Below are 6,543 nucleotides of genomic sequence, written 5' to 3'. Positions count from 1 at the left end.
CCAACTCAACCTGTTCCCGAACGTAAGATTCCAGCAATCCCCTGCCTCCCTCAGCAGTGGGCTTAAAAAACATTCCAATTGTCAAGTCTTCTAATGTTTTTGCAGATTCCCCGCTTGAAAGGGATTTGATTTATCTACCCCGAAATGATGAACTGGATTCACTCAGACCAAACACTTCTTTTCCACCTTTTTTATTTTCTCCTTCTTTTATTTTGGCAGATTAGTCTTTAGCAGTTTTTAGCAGTTTTAGTCTTTACCAGTTTTGGTCTTTATCAGTGGGTCTTTATCAGTGGGTCTTTATCAGGTGAAAAACCGGATGCCAATCGGGTCTGTAGAAAATCAGTCCTGCTTGCCTTTTCTGGCTATCGCGGCAGTCTTTTTGGACAGTCCTTTTGATTTACTGTCCAAGTTCTGCCGCTCGCTAGTTTCTTGTGTCTTCTTCACTGGCTTCTGGTGCTGTGTGCCCTTTTGACCCCCAGGCAGAACTCGGCAGGCTGGGGTTCCGCCCACTTTAATCACTGTCTCGTGATTTCAATGTAGCATTTCTCTGCACCTGTTCCTTCATTTTAGTTTGACTTGACACCTCCCACTCGATCTTCCAATGGAACCACTTGGGAGATCGACGCTTTAAAGTCAAACTTTGAAGTCTAGGTTTGAACTTGGTCTTTATAGGCTACCAGTCGAACTGTTGTGGTGCTTGGGAAAGTTGTGCCCAATTGCGCAGCACAAAAAATGTCTTTTAGAGCATTTTCTCGTTCTCTTACTGTAATGACTCCTGTCAGAGATGGCCTCCCACTTTGGATTGTTTAGGGCTTTGTTCTTGCCAAGAAACCTCTTCGCTGCTCTCCAAATCCATGCGACTGTCTTGATCAGTCGAGTTAGAATGCTGAACCGCTTGACATCAACAAGGTTCTGAATAGCTGACCCTGCAGGTGGTCTCTTTGGGCTTGTTGGTTCCGGTTCTTGGTTCTCTACTTTGGCTCTTGATAGTGCTGCAACAAAAGCTTTCTTCTGTAACTTGTTGATGTTCTCTCTGGCAGTGGCAGACAGTTCTTTAGCTGATTTTATTGGCCACTCACTCACAGGCAATACCAGGAACTTCGGTCCATTTTGCCCCTCCGAATACTGATCAAGGTCTTGAGGGCTGGCACCTCTGGTGATTACATCAGCGATGTTTTGTGGGCCAGGAATCCACCGCCAGTCCTGAATGTTGGTGCTTGTTTGAATCTCTCCAATCCGATTGGCGAAGAATGTCTGAAATCCATAGCTTTCTCGCTGTATTGCACCAAGGATTGTTTGGCTATCCACAAGATGATCCCACTTCTCCACTTGAATTTGACTGTGTAGCTCAAAATACTTCTTTAAGCGTGAGGCGAACACTGCTCCGCACATCTCTGCTTTAACAGCGTCTCCTCTGTGGTCCAAGGGAGTTAACTTGGCCTTGGATTCCACAAGTCTGACAATTGGGCCATGGTCTGAATCCCATCTCAGGTACATCACTGCCCCGTAGGTGTGCTCACATCCGTCAGAAAAGGTGATTCCCAAGGGTTCAGTTGCGGAGCAAGAGGGAGTCAGTGCCCTGACGAACTTGACTTTTCCAAGTTGTACGTACTCTTCAAAGAGCTTAATTGCATCCTCCCTGAGCCCATCTGAGAGTGCCATGTCCCATGTGTCTCTGACCGAACAGCTTCCCTCTTTTGCTTCTTGGAAAGCTCTGCGTACTAGAATCGCTCCCTTTTGCTTAACAGGAGCCACTATGCCGATGGGATCATATAGCCCTGCTACCTGGCTGAGAAGCTCTCTTCTTGTTAGGGGATTTGGCGTCTGAGTTTTGATTTGCTCTTGTAGAAGGCTTTGACCAAGCCGCATCTTTTTCTTTCTCTTGGAGAAATTGATTCCCACCATAACGTGGAGCATGTCCTCTTCAACAATGTAGCCCAGACCAAGTGCCTTGTTATCATCATCATGCATTTGGTTTGGTAGGATCATGCTTTTTGTTTTGCTTTTCTTTAAAGCATCACTGTCCTCCTTCCTCCCACTTTGGCCAGACAGAACCCAAGGCTTGAGCTCAAACCCACCAGCTTTTAGGATTCGTTCCACATTTGCTGTGATGATTCTCAACTGGTCGAGGCTGTTGTGAGATGTGAGGATGTCGTCAACATAGCTGTCTTTCTGGAGTACTTGCTGCTCATCCTTGAGGTGGGTAAAAGAAGGAAGATTAGCAGTCTCACGCATTGCCAACTGTGCAATGCACCCCGCAGGTTTGTCTCCGATGTTCACTCTTGTGATAGCATACTCTCCCAGCTCCTCGTCCTCGGAATCTCGCCAGAGGAATCTGTGTAAGTGTACTTCACGGTCCTCCAACCAGACTGAGTTATACATCTTCTTTATGTCTCCCAGAGCAGCATAGATTCCGCCTCTGAATCTGAGGAGGACGGCGCGAATTTGGTTGAGGACATCTGGACCTTTCATCAGCAAATCATTTAAGCTGACACCATTGCACTTTTGGCTGCTGTTCCACACTAGTCTCACTGGGGTTGTGACAGAGTGGGGATTTGGAGCAATAAGGTGACTCACATACCACACTGGTCCCTTCCAGTTTGCAATCATGTCTTTGGACAATTTGATTGCAGTCTTTCGGTCCACCATGTCGTGCACCTGAGCTGTGTAGGCACTTTTCCATTCAGGTTCTCTGGATAGCTGCCTCTCCGTCCTGAGAAATGTGGCTTCCACTGTCCTTTTATTATTTGGTAGAGAAGCTGGGTCTTCCAACCAAGGATAGCTAGCATGCCAATGTGGGTCTTTACTGTGACGGTCTCCTGTTACGTAGGTGAGGCCTTCCCTTACCACTTTGAGCTCTCTTTCTTCAGCAAGAGTAATTTATTTTCCGCCTGGCTGGCAGTTTCCACAGCGGCAACCCCCGCACTTTGGCTCGCATGCTGCTCCAATGCTATCCCACTTCCACCAATCCAAGAAGTCCCGATTGGCGGTTGATGTACGTGACTTCTGAACTTTGACGGCGACCTGTCCGTTTGGTGAAAGTTCCTCAGGGACTGGGGCAGTGAGCTCCTCATACTTTAAAGTAGCTGCTCTCATTGATCTTGCGAAGTGTGTTTTGGACATGTGGGCTGACATGGTAAGCTTCTCAAACAGCTCAGGATGACAACCTCCAACAGTCTTTCCCAGTGGTCCATCCCACAGAATGAGATCTCCAACAGTTCTAATCCTCTGAGGCGCTAGCTGACCTTCTCTATGGCTTATGAGCAAATGTATCTCTTTTGGTCTCACAAGTTCCTCAAGTGGGACGTCTGGAAAGAACTTTTGCAGCTGCTGTGATGTCACATGTTTGTGAACATCTGCAATGCTGTCCAATCCATAACAAACTAACTGGTGCGACTTGAGTGTGCCCTTGGGAGTCTTCACTCGGATCTTTAGAAGGTAGCGTCTCGTCTCTACGTGCACCTTCATCCCCCCAACTCCATGGACGATAAGCGTGATGTCTTCACTCCTAAGGTTCAGTCTACTCGCAGCCTTGTGAGTTATGTAGTTGGTATCTGAAGCCAAGTCAATTAATGTCCCAACCTTTTGTCCAGCATTTGCTACGACCTCCAGAAGCATCAAAATCACTGGATGCTCTTGCAGTCCACCTTCCTTTAGGAGGCTTGGCTGATGCTTTGCAGTGTTGAAGGCTCTTGATGCAGTGTTGGAGAACACATCTCGGCATTGTTTTGCCAACTCTGGTGGAAGTTTGCTGAAAAACTCCTCTTGGTCCACTGTATATTTCTTCTTGCCTTTATCTTCCTCTGGACCAAATTTACTCCTTCTCTGATCCACACTGCTTTTCCTCATCTCATTATTGGGGCACAGATAAAAATGATGCTCAGGAGTCTGTTCATCCTTGCAGATTTGATTTTTACACAGATATGCAGGTTTGCAGTATGAACCATCATCATGAACTTCAAGACACTTTTTGCATGCTCCCAACTTCTTTACTGCAGCTCTTTTCACTGTCAGCTTTAGCCCTCGAAACTGCTTGCAGAAGTACAGCTTCCTTTTATGCTTTACGTCACCACAGACTACACAACTTGTGTGGTCATTTCCTGACTTGCTAGACTTGGTTCTGGCATGTCTTGGTTCAGTCCGAGTTTCCTTTCTACTCAGCTCCTCGTCCCTCAGTTGCTCGAGCTGTTCGTATATGCTCTCCTGCTCTTTGAGAAATGACAAGAGACTGTCAAACCGTTTCTCTGGTGCCACAGCATTCCTCTTGTCAGCTACATAAACCAGCCATTCCTTCTTGAGGGTTTCTGGAAGCTTGGTTTCAATTGATTTTGTCATCAGTGGATTTTTAATAGCGCCTGTGTCTTCGAGATCGCTCAAGTCCTTAAGCGCCTTTTCCACAGCTTGAATTAATTCCACTATTTTACGTGGCTGATGTCCTCTGACAGGTGGGATTCTCTGAAGCTCCTCCACTATCTCAATAGCAATTGCTGTTTGATTTCCAAACCGGTTCTCTAGGACACGAAAGATATCATCTGCAGTGTTATAACTTGTGAGGCGGAGGTCTCTTGTAATTTTGTCCTCCAGACTGTCCAGCAATTGAACCTTCTTCACCTCATTTGATCCAGTGGGTTCACCTTGCTTTTGCAGTGCTTCCCAATCCTTCCTCCATCTATAAAAGTCACGCTTGTTTCCAGTAAACTTAGGAAGGGCCGTGGGTCTCAGTCTGATGGCTGGTGAAGGATAATTGAAAGCATTCGCCGCTTGTGCTAATCCTTCAGCGTCCTTCTTTATTCTTGCCTGTATGAAGTCAGCCTTCCTGGAAACCAGCTTGGGGACGAGAAGCTTGAGTGTTCTTAGGTGTTTCTGGAAGCTCTCTTGCTCATCCAGAGGGACCCAACGTTTCCACCGACTGTACGTCTCCTTTGCAGTCTCTACCAGTTTCTGCAGGTGGTTAAGCATGAATTCATATGCTTCTTGGTTGCTATTTGATGGTGCGGTGGCAGCAGCAAGTTCACATGCACCATCTGCTGTCTGTAGTGAGGTGGATAATTCAACATTTCCAAAGTTTGCCCATAGAATGTCCTGGATGAGCCCTTTGACCTCTTTTAGTTTCGACTCACACTCCTTTGCAGTCTTTGCCAGGTCGGCATTTTGCTGTTCAGTTAACACAGTTTCTTCATCTGCGTCCAGCTCCGCCTCCAGCTCTGCAATGAGTCCAGCCTCCACATCGTCATTGGCTTCCATGACTTTTTCGGCCTCCTGCATGAGTTTGTTGAAATTGTTCCTGAGCTTCTCTTCAGACATTTCTTCATGGTTCCTAATGATGCTGTTAACAAGACGAGAGAATGCCCGTTTTGCTGTTGTCCTCTTCAGCTTGAGCTGCTCAGCTGACTTTCCAGCAACTTCATCAGCCATGTTTTATCTTGACTTAACTGTCTCTTTTCCAGGTTTCCTGGCCCCACCCAGTTTTTCACTGTCAAGTCTTCTAATGTTTTTGCAGATTCCCCGCTTGAAAGGGATTTGATTTATCTACCCCGAAATTATGAACTGGATTCATTCAGACCAAACACTTCTTTTCCACCTTTTTTATTTTCTCCTTCTTTTATTTTGGCAGATTAGTCTTTAGCAGTTTTTAGCAGTTTTAGTCTTTACCAGTTTTGGTCTTTATCAGTGGGTCTTTATCAGTGGGTCTTTATCAGGTGAAAAACCGGCTGCCAATCGGGTCTGTAGAAAATCAGTCCTGCTTGCCTTTTCTGGCTATCGCGGCAGTCTTTTTGGACAGTCCTTTTGATTTACTGTCCAAGTTCTGCCGCTCGCTAGTTTCTTGTGTCTTCTTCACTGGCTTCTGGTGCTGTGTGCCCTTTTGACCCCCAGGCAGAACTCGGCAGGCTGGGGTTCCGCCCACTTTAATCACTGTCTCGTGATTTCAATTTAGCATTTCTCTGCACCTATTCTTTCATTTTAGTTTGACTTGACACCAATTGCACTTGCCCTGCGTATTGCAATAGCAATTCGCCCTCCTCTCCTGTGAAGTGAAAAGTTCAGAGTGTTCCTGTGTCGCAACATTATATCAAAGTGTGTTGGAAGATGACTGGAATGATTTTAATAGGAAAAGTCTTGTGAAAGTTGGCATTTTTAAAGCTTTAAATCGAGGATAACGTGAAATATAGGATGAAATCTTCAGTGAAGCTGATCACTGATAGCGGAGCCATTGTGACATCATCAGTTGAAGCTGGTCGTTTTAAATTCAAAGTCTTTTGATTTTTTTAGACTTTAATCAGTAATGTCAAGAAATAAAGCATAGAATGTTCAGTGAAGGTGATCTCTGCACAAAGGGGGGGGGGGGAAATGTCAATCAGAATATGTAAAAATGTAATCGTTAACACGTTGTGTTTTTGCGAAGATGTAAAGCCAACCACATGTACACACACATACACACACACACATATACACACCTACAAGATCAGAGTTTTAATAAGTATATAATATAATGATAATACCCTTGGTGCCAAACTACTGTAAATCTCCATCATAAATGGAATG

Source organism: Amblyraja radiata, chromosome 15, assembly GCF_010909765.2.
Source record: "Amblyraja radiata isolate CabotCenter1 chromosome 15, sAmbRad1.1.pri, whole genome shotgun sequence".
Lineage (NCBI taxonomy): Eukaryota > Metazoa > Chordata > Chondrichthyes > Rajiformes > Rajidae > Amblyraja > Amblyraja radiata.
The sequence above is the reverse complement of the archived record's forward strand: the minus strand, read 5'-3'. Positions refer to the sequence as shown.